Below are 12,797 nucleotides of genomic sequence, written 5' to 3'. Positions count from 1 at the left end.
TTTCAAACCCATCTAAAAATCAAGAGTATGCATTAGACAATGTGAACAAACAAAAAAGATTTAATAAGTGAAAGTTTTAAATTTAGCATATATTTTTCTAGGAAAATATAGTATTCCTGTCGGTTTATAGTATATGAATTGTGCTGAGGTGAGCAGACAGCATAATGTAATAAAGTTGGATATACACACAGAAATCCACGCCCATACACTGTCCCATATAGCTAGAATGTTTGTGAAGAACATAAAATACTGAAATTTCTTTACCTAAAATTACAGGACCAACAATGATTTTTCTTATTCTTTTAGCCTTCTTTTCACTCTGGCACATGGTAGGACAGAGCTACTGAAATCTACAATATATCCTTAAAATAAAAAAAAAAAAAGATGAATAATGAGATAAAACCAAATGACAGTAACTAAACAACATACTAGCACCTAGGTTTGTTTTTAATTGTGAGCATTCTTCATTATTCTGTATTTATTCTATAGAAACGGGGTTTCACCATGTCGTCACCTTAAGCAAGCTCCCTGCCTCAGTCTTTCAAGCAGCTGTGATTAAAGGTACATCCCATTTCACTCAGCTAAGAAAGAATCATTTTTGTGTGCTGAGCCTGGTTCATACTAAATAAACATTCTGCCACCAAGTTACAACCTCAGACCTCATTTGTAAACATTCTTGAGTAAGACTGTACTTTACAAAGGTATCAATCAAGTAGCCCTCACCTATCCGTTTCACATGGCACCCATTTCACACGGCACTGGAGATACATACATATATACATTCACACATACACATACACACACACACACACACACACACACACACACACACAAATCTCCTCAGCTTCTATATACTTTCCTTTGAATATAGGTGAGAACTTGGGCCTATGAGTGAGTATGGTAAAGACAATACTCTCTGATTTCAGAAGCTAGGTCATCAAAAGGACAAAACTTCCATCTAACTTTAATTCTCTAGAGACTCCTCTCTAAAGAACTGGACTTCATGTTATAAGGAAGCACAGACTAACACATAAGAAGACATTATATACACAGGACCTTGTGTTGAGGAACTGAGTTCTGGACCAAAAGAATCATCATGCTGGAAGTGACTAACAATGTTGCAGGTAATTTCAGCTTCACAGCTGTCTGAGTTAGTTACTATTGCTGTGATGAAACACCATGACCAAAAGCAAGTTGGGGAAGGAAAGGGTTTATTTGGCTTACACTTCCATATTGTAGTCCATCATTGAAGGAAGTCAGGACAGAAACTAAAACAGGGCAGGAATCTGGAGGGAGGAGCTGATGCAGAGGCCATGGAGCGGAGTTGCTTACTGGCTTTCTCCCTATAGCTTGTTCAGCCTGGTTTCATTTTCTTTTGCTTTTATTTATTCTTCTCTCATATATTATATCCCAACTGTAGTTTCTCCTTTCTCTTCTCCTCCCAGTCCTTCCCCGCCACCTCCCCTTTCCTCCTGATTCACTCTTCCTCCTATACCCCCAGAGTTTCCCTTCAGAAAAGGAATGACCTCCCAGGTATATCAACAAAACAGGCCATACCAAGCCGCAATAAGACTAGACACATTCCCTCATGGACAAAGCAACCCAGCAGGAAGAAAAGGGTTCCACAAGCATCAGTCTGCTTTCTTAAAGAACCCAGAACTACCAGCCCAGGGATGGCTCCACCCACAATGGGCTGGGCCCTCCTACATTAATCACAATTAAGAAAATACTCTAGCAAGGCAGTGATGGCACACACCGTTAATCCCAGCGCTCTAGGAGGCAAAGCCAGGTGGATCTCTGTGAGTTTGAGTCCAGCCTGGTCTAAAGAGCGAGATCCAGAACAGGCACTAAAGCTATAACAGAGATATCCTGTCTTGAACCCTCCGCCCCTCCCAATACTCTATAGAATCGCCTACAGGCCAATCTTATGGAGGTGTTTACTTATTTGGGGTTCTCTTCTCTCAGATTACTCTAGCCCCTGTCAAGTTGACACAATTAGACAGCAAAACTGACCCTTTGTCACCTTGACACACACATACCTCACTGCCAATCCACAAGCTTTCCTTTCTTGTTCATCCCAGGATCATAAATTGATACTGACATTAAATTATAAAACATTTCCAAACTTAAAACTCCCACAGATTTTTGAAAATTCAAGTACTAATAAATTCAGTCTCTTTAAAAAAAAAATTCAGTCTCTTTTAAAACCCAACTCTCTCAACTGTGGGCTCCTACAAAAATAAAAAATAAGTTAAATACTTTGTTACTTCAAGCAGGAAAAACCAGATCCAAGTCATAATCTGAACAAAGCAAAAGCAAACCCAACTCCAACTGTAAACCTGGGATCCATTAATCATCTGGGCTCCACCAAAGGACCTGGGTCACTTTTCTGGCTCTGCCCTCAGGCTCTGCACACACAGAATCTCTCCTTGAATCAGTCCAGCTTCACTCCACACCTGCTGCTGTCCTTCGCACTCATTCCATGGTAATGGAATCTCCAAAATATTGGGGTTTTCTGCTGCAACTGAGCTTCACTTTCACCAGTAGCCTCTCCTGGGCTCTATTCAGGGACTCCAGCTCTGTCACACAATGCCAAACTCAGCTGCTCTCCATGGCACCTTCAAGCCTTCAAAACTAGTACCACACAGGTGACTCTTACACCACCAAGACTGGCTGCCAACAGGAGGTACAACTTTGGCTGCTTCTGGAACACCACTGTTCCCTGAGGAAACATTTCCCGGAAGACTTCACCTCAGTGATGCTGGTCTCTCCTTAATCACATACGATTCTTCAGCTGAGGTGACCGGCATTCAGAGGCCCAGCAAAGCAGGGGTTTTATTTTAGTGGTCCAGGTCTTTTGTTAATCACAGTCATTTTCCTGCTGCAGCTGTCCAGACACCACAGATCCCTCACACAAAAGGCCTGGGAGAGTCTTTGCTTCCATCTCAAACTCCACAAACCAGGCTTTCCTTGTCTTTACTGTTGTCAACGTTCTTACCTTCTATGCTCTTGTCTTTTCTAACCCAAAGTTCCAGTCATTCCACAATCCTAAAACAACACAGTCAGGTTTTCACAGAAATACCCCACTATCCTGGTACCAACTTGTCTTAGGGTTATTTTAGCAGCAATGAAGCACCATGATCAAAAGCAAGTTTGGAAAGAAGGGGCTTTATTTGGCTTACACTTCAACATTGTAGTCCATCACTGAAGGAAGTCAAGACAGGACCTCAAACAGAACAGAAACCTGGAGGCAGGAACTGATGCAGAGGCCATGGAGAAGTGGTGCTTACTGTCTTGCACCCCATCGTTTGCTCAACCTGCTTTTTAATAGGAGCCAGGACCATTAGGCCAGGGATGGCCTTACCCATATCAATCACTAATCAAGAAAATATTCTACAGGTTTGCCTACAGCCTAATCATATGGAGGTAATTTTCTCAATTGGGTTCCCTTCTGCCTGTGTCAAATGAGATAAATCAGCCAGTTCAACAACACACCAGTCCTGTACTTGAGGCTTCAAGCATCATGCAACTGACACATGCTGTCCTGACTGAATTCTTCATCCAAAATTTAAGTATATTAAGTACCTTTTGTATTCCATTAATTTAAGGCAATTTGACATGTAGCACTGGCTAACTGCACTAAGGGGTTTGGATATGAGCAAGTTTGAGACTTTGATATCTTAGGTGTATATGTACATATTTGGAGCTGGAAAATCTGAGTATTTCTTTGACAATAGAGACAGAGAAACAAAGGGGAGGCCAAAAGGTGATCTAATTTTAGCCAATACTTGGCTTTTGGTCTTCTCTTGCTTTAAGGACATTATATACTAATGCATAAAGGTGTATGCCTATAATCCCAGGACATGAAATACAGAGGCAAGAGAAGTAAGGAATTCAAGGACAGCCTGGGTTAACATAGCTAGATCTGTTCTCATGCTTCCAGCCTTTCCATCCAGGATGAAGGTAAAGCACCCTTTGCTAGAGGCATCTCTCAGCAAGAGACATTCATTGTTTTATGATGACCCAACTTCCGCTTCCACTTTCACATGGTTAGAACTCTACTCTGCTGAAATGCTTTAGGATACATTGCAAACGTCACATTCATTGATAAGGAAGGGAGTGGGGAGTTCTATCATATTTTAGTTAATTTACTGCCAAATTTTGATTTTTTAATTATCTGTCTGGCCTATTAAGTTGTAAATTCCTCAAGCAATGAAGTTAACCGCAGCATAGCCAGTACTAAAGAGTGATTAACAGATATCAGATAAATGGGTGGCTATGTGAGCAAATTTCTTCCTCTCCTCTGCTGAAAGGTACACAGACTGGAAGGAGAAGCTGAAAAACTGGAGCTAGTGATACTGAAAAATAGTGAGATTAGATAAGCAGTATATATTGACATTACTGCCCATCTAATCAAGTCTTACCTAGTTCAGATCACCTAAGATATCCCAACCTCATCAGAGCTGATGAATTTAAAATGGTAAAGTAGTCTGCATTTGACTTCTGGAAAGTAAAAATTACATAGTAGACAAAGTTCTCCAGGGTTTGTATTCCCCATTTCCTTAGTCTTTAGGCCCTCATGACTCCTGGAAGACCCAAGTCTCATGATTTATGCAGACCAGCCATGGTAAGTACCCATATTTATAAAATCATATACCTCATCTGTTTCAAGACCATGAGGCTCATAAATGAACTGGTAAGGGTTTCCTCTCTAACACAGATAAGTGTTCATTTTGAGAGAAAACAGGAACATCTGACCAAGCATTCCAATATTACTTTTTCCAATTGTTCTAAGATTTTACCTTCAGTCTTTAATACTGATTAAAATTAAACACTGATTTCTTCATAACAAATAACTAGAGTGCATATCATTTCCTCCTTTTCAAGGGTTATCAACAGATGAGAACCTATTTATCCAGGTAAATTACCTGCAACTGAATAATGAGAAGAAACACTGTGAGTTATTATTATCTCTCACTATTAACTGTACCTACTCTAATTGGTCTAAATAAATAAAAAAGTCTGCCAGGGAGTGAAAAACTGTATTCTTTGTTAGTTTTTCAGGCCCCTATGTCCTTATCTTCCTTGCTGTAATCTACCAGGTAATTTCTTCAAAAATCCTTTCCATCTTTTAACCTAAGAGTCTCTGAACCATTCTCATGCTCTATCCCTCCTATCCGAATACTGGAATCAAGTAGGCAATGTCAGTACACTAAACAAACAATCTAGACTTATTTTCCATTCTTGATTTGCTCAGAAACTACTGACTCTCCAACTATCAGTAATATCCATGGGTATATTCTGAACGTTATTATTGCCACAACCTAAAAATAGTAAGTTGAGATATCCTACTCAATGACCACGGCCTCCTGATTTTCAATTTTCCAAAATTTTAACTTAGTTAAGAACCAATACATAGGTTCTTGGAGAAGCTATCTCCTGAACAAACAAGTAAGACTTAAAAACATTTATTTTTTATTTGTATTTTTCATAATTTGTTTTATAATTTTATAATTTTTTTGCAAAGGCTATATATATAAAATACACATGATATTAAATGATATCTATTTTATATAAATGTTGTACATTTTACAAAGTTTAGTGACAACTTTTAGACTTCTTTTAATCTATTTCTCTCTTTTTGATGGCTTTCTTACTCTGATTTTATTCCATTACAGATTGCTTCTACCATTTAGCTACCAATATCATCAACACCCCCCATCCATTCTTCTTCTAATGCACCTGGGCTCTTGATAATTTTGGTTAAAACACTATGAAATATAAACTCCACTAATATTGGAAAATAACCCTGCCAACATCTGCAGTTTGGGCCTAAGTAATGCTTGTGAATACTATATATCAACTGCCCTTTCTTCAGGCTCTCTCACACTCCATAGTGATTGGATAACAGCTCTTGAGTCAACTATTTCTGTAAAATCTCCAACATGTTGTGGAATAATCTTTTTGTACACTGTGAAGATGTGTCACTCAGACTAGCTAAGTAAAATGCTAATCAGCTAATAGCTTGGCAGGATTTTCGGGGCAGAGAGAATGCTGGGAAGAAGGTGGAGATGTGAGGCAGCATGGCCGAAGCAGGAAAGCAGGATGGACACTACATAGATCATGTAAATGAGCATCAGGGGAGCAGCATATATATTAATAGAAATTGGTTAATTTAAGCTCTAAGTGCTAGCTAAAAACAAGCCTAAGGTATCAGCTAAGCTTTCATAATTAATGAGTCTCCATGTGATTATTTGGGAGCTGGTAGGTGGGATAGAAACATCTGCCTACACCAACATTTACTACTTCCCTTCTCTTACAATGGGAAAAAAAATGCTTTTCTTTCTGGGCCCTGGTTTTGATTTCAAGTTTCTTATCCTTTCTGTTTCTAATGCACTTGGTCTCTCTTGATTACTTTTCTTTCTCTTCATTTTCACAAATTCAATAAAGGAGTTAAAATATTGTTGTTGTTTTTTTTCCTATACCTATCACTTACTACTCAATTATATTAGCTAGGACCCTGACCATTAGTTCAGGTAACTAGTACATATTCATAACAGCAATCTAATGGCATCAGACTCTTGATCATTACTTGGGTTGGAGAAAGATGACAGCAAGGCGTCAGGTGTTATAAATCAATCTCATTAACTTATTGAGAACTAGTGTAAATGCTAAGAATCCCAACCTTAAATGCTTTCCCACAAACTGAATATACACTCTTATAGCATGCAACCCTCCCTGCTGGGCACAGAACCTAAACTACCAACCACAAATTATGATATATATCTTGCTAAATACAAAATCAATACACTCAGTTCAAAGTTCTCATCTCTATATTCAAGCTCAACTCTTTTGTTCAGACATAAACACTGACATCCTGTATCTCTCAAGCTTGACATATCTCCACTGCCAATATTACCCATTCCCCTTATTATTACTCACCTAAATTCAAATATTATACCTAATAAACATCCTTCCACTTTTTCTATCTACTCCATTATTCAATAATTGTTTACAGAAATTGCCATTGCTCAGTTGGGCTTAAGTTAAAACTCCTTAACCAGGTTCCCACCTTTGCGCTCCTCCAATCCACATTACTCATAGCAGTCAGAATGAGTTTTCTCAAATTCAACCTTCATCACATTTTTCTCCCACTACTCAAATTCACCACACTTTAAACATTCAATTGGCTTCTCAACTGAATTGTCATCAGACTCATATGTAAACACCCTACCACAGACTGCTGACTGTGGTCCTGCCCACCATGTGCCCATGTTCATTGTTGAGGTAGGGGTTCTCTTCCTCTTCCTTTTGACATTGCCATAAGATTACTGCCTGAAATAATCTGTCTTTTCCCCTGATCTATGTAAATACTTAGTTTTCAAGTCATAATTTGAATGCCACGTATCTGGGAAAATCTTTTCTGATTTATAATTTGTGGTAATGACTAGTGGCAGGGTTTTGGTATCCAACCAAATAGACAAGTGCAGAACCTCTACATTTCTCAGACTGCCTTTCAGGTAGGTTGGGGGAAATAAAGTTGGTTTGGTGTCAGTAAGGTGTGAATAAAAACTGATGTCCAGCATTGGTCCTTAAATGCATCCTGTGGGAATATTCTTACCCTGTCAATTTGAAAAGCTAGTTCAGGAGCAGGGGCACTCTAATATACTACAAAAATGAAAAACAAATTCCTTCATGATCTTTTAATTATTTCTGAATTAACTGGTTACTGTATTTAAGTTTAGCCTATGCTTACTAATAACAATTATGACTTGAAAAATGTGTGCTTACATATGTGAGGAGAAAGAGAGAGAGAGAGAGCTTGTTTCAGGTAATAACCTTATGCCAATGACTAAAGAAGAGAACTCCCACAGGACTCCTTTATTCCTTGACCCAAGGTTGAGGCTTATTTGTCTGTAAAACCTAATTAAGGAAAAAAAATAGGGTTTTCTTGCCCAATGCCTATCTCTAGGATTCAGCAAACTGCTGTAAGCAGAAAGCACTGAGAAGACAGGCTCACAGGTTGGTTAATTTACACTGTTTAGTACCATACAGGTCTACCATTATGGATAAGGAAACACTGCATACTAACCACTCCACCTTCTAGTAGTTTTCAATGTCTTTTAATTTTAGTTTAACAATAATTACATAAATACACCATATTATTAAAATTAATAAGTAGGGGCCTGTTATTCGCCAAAAATTATTTGTCACAGATATAAAATTTTTCTTTATATAACAATATATGGAGCCCAAATTAGTTCCTGTTTCTGGATATTTAGAATTTTTATATTAGCAATTTTAGATATATTATTTCTATCTCTATTCAAGACATAATATTCATAAGTTTACCATATTAGGTTTCATTTCCTTTTACACTGTAGTTTCCATAAACATTTGAATTTTGTCTTAATATTCTTATACCCTAAGGTATTTTTGACTTGATACAAACACTGTTAATATGAACTGAATGACTTTCAAACAAAGCAATCAATTTCAAAACAATGGGTATTTCTTGGTGTTGTATCAAAAAGACATCTGAGCAAATGAATTATTAACTCTATGACTCTGCAATTAAACAGCATATAACATCCAGGCATGGTAACTCACATAGACAATCATAGCAGACACAATGCTGAGACAGAAGCTTGGCCAGCCAGCCTGTTCTAAACAGTAAATTTCACCTAAACTTTGATTACAGTATGAGATCCTCTCTTAAAGGAGAGAGGGGGAAAAAAAGCAAAAACAAAATAATGTAACAAATGGAGATATTATACTGGCTGTGGTGATCTGAGGTTCTAAAGAAAAGGTAGCCAAGGAGGGTGATGGTGTGAGGAGATCTGGGTCTTTCTACTATTTTTGAAGTGAGCAGTGTCTAAAGTGCAATTCTGCAGCCTCACACTACTGACATTTTAAAGTGGGTGATTCTTCTCTTGTTGGGTGACTGTGCTATTCACTGTATAATGCTTGGTAGCACTCCTGATCTCCACTAAACTGGATTCCAACAGCACTACCTTGAGTCCTTTTGGTTTACTCAGATAAAATATTCACAAACCTTTTATACATTTCCCCTTAATGCAACCCAATTGCTCTAAGGTGAAGAACAACAGAATCTGATAACCTTACAGCTTCCAATTTTCTAGCTGAGTTCCTAAGGGGCTAAGAAAAGTTAAAGCTATATATGAGAAGGCAACAGCCAACATCAACCTAAATAGAAAAAAGCCTGAAACCATCCAACTGAAGTCAGGAATGATACCGTCACTATCCCTACTCCTTTTCAATGCTGTGCTCAACTACTACCTGCATCAGTAAGGCAGGTGAAGAACATTAAAGGGATACAAATAGGGAAAGAAGTCAAACCATCACTGTTCGCAAATAACATATTATACAATAGAAATCCAAAAATATGTAAGAAAGCATGTAGAAATGATAACTGGAGCAATGTGACAGAACACAGAAATAATTTTCTATACACCAACAACAAGAATAGAGAAAAGAAGAACATGGACACACTCCCTTCACAACAGCCTCTAAGGAAATAAAATATCTAGGAATAAAACTAACCAAGGATTTGATAGATCTTTACAATGAAAGCTTTAAACCTCCAAAGAAAAAGAGGAAGACACTAGAAAATGGAAAGCTATCCCATGCTCATTGATTTATAGAATTAATATTATGAAATGATAATTTTTTCCAAAAGCTACTTACAGATATCATACAATCCCAATCAAAATCCCCATCAAATTCCTCACAGAAATAGAAAAAAGGTATCCTAAAATTTATATAGAACTGCAAAAGATGTTGAATAAACTAAAACATTACTAGCCACCAACAACAAATGCTGTAGATTAACATTTCAATATTAAAATCTATTACAGAGCCAAATATGATGCTCACATAAAAATAGACACACAGACATGGAGAACAAAACTGAAGACTCCAACGTGAGTACATATAACTTCAGTCCATTAGCATTCTGGAGAAAAGAAGGCATCTTCAGCAAAGGGTCCTGGTGAAACTGGATGTCCACATGCACAAAAATAAAATTAGACCCATATCTATCACCTTGCACAAAAACTAACTCCAAATGAATCAAATGCCAAAGTGTGAAACCTGAAACACTGACTTTTCTTAAATAAAATATAGGCAGTGTCCAACATGATACAGGTTGATTTCTCAAGAGGACTACATTTCCGCAAGAATTAAGACCGACATTTGACACACGGAACTTCATAGAAGTAAAAAAAATGTCTGCCAAATAAAGAAACAATCCGTCAAGTAAAAAGGAAGACCATAGAATGGGAGAGAACATTTGCCAGTTATACATCTGACAGAGGATTAATTTCTAGAATATATAAGGATCTCAAAAAAGTGGTCATATTTTATCTGTGTTGAAATGTGGTGATATTTTATATGTGCTTTAATAAATAAAGCTTGCCTGGAGATCAGAGAAAAAAAACTAGCTATTATAAGTTAACAAAATAGTCAGGCAACGCTAGCACACACCTTTAATCCTATCACTTGGCAGGCAGGAATCTGTCTGGATCTCAGTGAGTTCAAGGCCACACTGGAAACAGAGCCAGATGTGGTGGCACACGTCTAAAATTCTAACACTAGTTCACCATGGAAGTCTGGAGGTGTGTACAGACAGACAGGAAGTGACAGAGCTGGGCAGAAAGAGGAAGTGATGCAGCTGGACAGAGAGAGCAAATCAGATGGTAGAATAGCAAGGCGTATGGGCGTGGCTAGACAGGAAGTATCTCGCTTTGGAAGCTGAGGTATAGGTAAGGTGAGGTTAGCTTGTGGCTGTTCCTATTCTTCTGATCTCTCTCAGGCTTTAATCCCTATATCTGGCTAAATGTTTTGTACTTAATATGATCACACAGAAATTAATCTACAACTGATAAAAAAAAAATAGGATGGTGACCTGAACAGAGAATTCTTAAAAGAAAGAAAACTGCTTAAAAAAAAAATACATTTTAAAACATGTTTATTGTAAGCCGGGCGGTGGTGGCGCACGCCTTTAATCCCAGCACTCGGGAGGCAGAGCCAGGCGGATCTCTGTGAGTTCGAGGCCAGCCTGGGCTACCAAAGTGAGTTCCAGGAAAGGCACAAAGCTACACACAGAAACCCTGTCTCGAAAAACCGAAAAAAAAAAAATGTTTATTGTCTCTAGCAATTAGGGAGATGCAAATCAAAGCAATTGTGAGATTTCATCTTGCTCCTTGCAGAATGGCAGAAGATCAACCAACCAGCCAACAAAAATATGTTGGAAAGAGAGTGAGGGGAATAGGGAACCCTCATGCACTGATGGTAAGATTGGAAACTGGTGTAGTCACTATGGGAATCAATGGAAGAATTCCCCAAAAGCTGAAAATAAATCCACCATATGGCCCAGTTATACCACTCCTTAGCATATACCCAAAGGACTCAACACTTTATTCCACAGATTATCTGCTTAGCCATGTTCCTTGTATCTCTATCATAACCATTAGGAAATAGAAACAATCTAAATGACCTTCAACCAATAAAACGATCATGAACATTAATAGATAAATGGATGGAACAAGGAAACATCATATTGAGTGAGGTAAACCCCACCCAGAAAGGCAATGGTCACATGTTTTCCTTCACTTGAATCTCCTAGCTCCAAGTCTTCAGATGTGAGTACATATCCTGGAGTAACTGTAAAAACCAGGAAAGTAAAAAGGGACAACTTCCAGGGCAAAGAGGTGGAGGAGCAATCACAGTGGGAATATGAGGGTACAAGTGATCTGATAAGAATAATGGAAAAAGAGGGGGGTAGGTGGGCTCTAATAATTGAAGTGGGAGGGAAATAAACAAAGGACAGGGAGGGTAAAATAACAATAAGGGTCTCTGAAAAAGTCCAAAGAAATCATATTATTAACTATTTACTTAAGGGGAAAACTGATAATACCTATAAATTTATATATAAATATACATATATAGTTTAAAGGAAATTTTCTTATATGGACTGACAATGTTCCCTCCAAGAGCCAAAGACAACCTAACAAAAACCTCAACAGCATACATGAGAAGCCCTCTTTTGAGTTGTTGGTCACATCTGTTGAAAGACTCCCCAAACATTACAAACTACTGATATGCCTTGGGTCACCAACCAGGGGTGAAAGATAAGACCCTATTGCTAAGACAGCCTGTATTTCAGAGGCCCCTTGGCGGGAACTGACCTGAGTGCCTCCTCTCTGAGGATCAGCTTTCATGGTATGAGAAGGTGCCAAAAGCTTCCAAAGGAAGTTATCAACCAATAGTCCTAACCAGCTATGATGCCTATAAACTACAACAACAACCAGGCTGGCACAATAATCAGAGGGCAGTAGTGATAAGCTTACCTTGGCAGTAAGCAAGTTTCATTTTATTAAGAAATTTTTTTTATTCACTTTACATACCAATCACAGATCCTCCTCTTCCTTTCTCCCAACCAACAATTTTCTAAATGGATGTAAGATTCATTCAAAAAAGGAAATCATTACTGGTGCTGGAAACCTAGTCAAGTACCCGGGGCTAATGAAGAATCAGGAATGTTGGAGGAGAATCTACAGCTACCACTTTACTAAACCAGCAATAATCGCTACGTACACTAAAAATATCTGTCCTCATAAGCACAAGTAAGAATAGCCTCATTCCTCCTCAAAGAAACTTCTCTTTGCAACAGTCAGAAATGCTGTGGAACAATCTTTCTGTACACTGTGAATATGTATTGCTCCTTGGTTAATAAAAAGCTGACTGGCCGGCCAATGGCTAGGCCGGAAATGGTT

General features: G+C 38.2%; 1 protein-coding gene across 12 annotated transcripts in view; it reads right to left on the bottom strand.

Moving 5' to 3' along the window:
- The window catches only part of Mbd5 (methyl-CpG binding domain protein 5), a 368,286-nt gene that overhangs the window by 286,299 nt on the left and 69,190 nt on the right, over nt 1-12,797 (bottom strand). Inside the window, exon 1 of one of the 12 annotated variants that reach the window (XM_076569415.1) lies at nt 265-10,956. The exons of the other annotated variants lie outside the window; for them this stretch is intronic. The gene's annotated coding sequence lies outside the window, so the exon portion shown is untranslated. Of the gene's footprint in view, nt 1-264; nt 10,957-12,797 lie in introns of those variants that run through there. 12 annotated transcript variants of the gene reach the window in all.

Source organism: Peromyscus maniculatus, chromosome 4 (genome assembly GCF_049852395.1).
Source record: "Peromyscus maniculatus bairdii isolate BWxNUB_F1_BW_parent chromosome 4, HU_Pman_BW_mat_3.1, whole genome shotgun sequence".
Lineage (NCBI taxonomy): Eukaryota > Metazoa > Chordata > Mammalia > Rodentia > Cricetidae > Peromyscus > Peromyscus maniculatus.
This window is presented reverse-complemented; position numbering and strand designations above follow the sequence as displayed.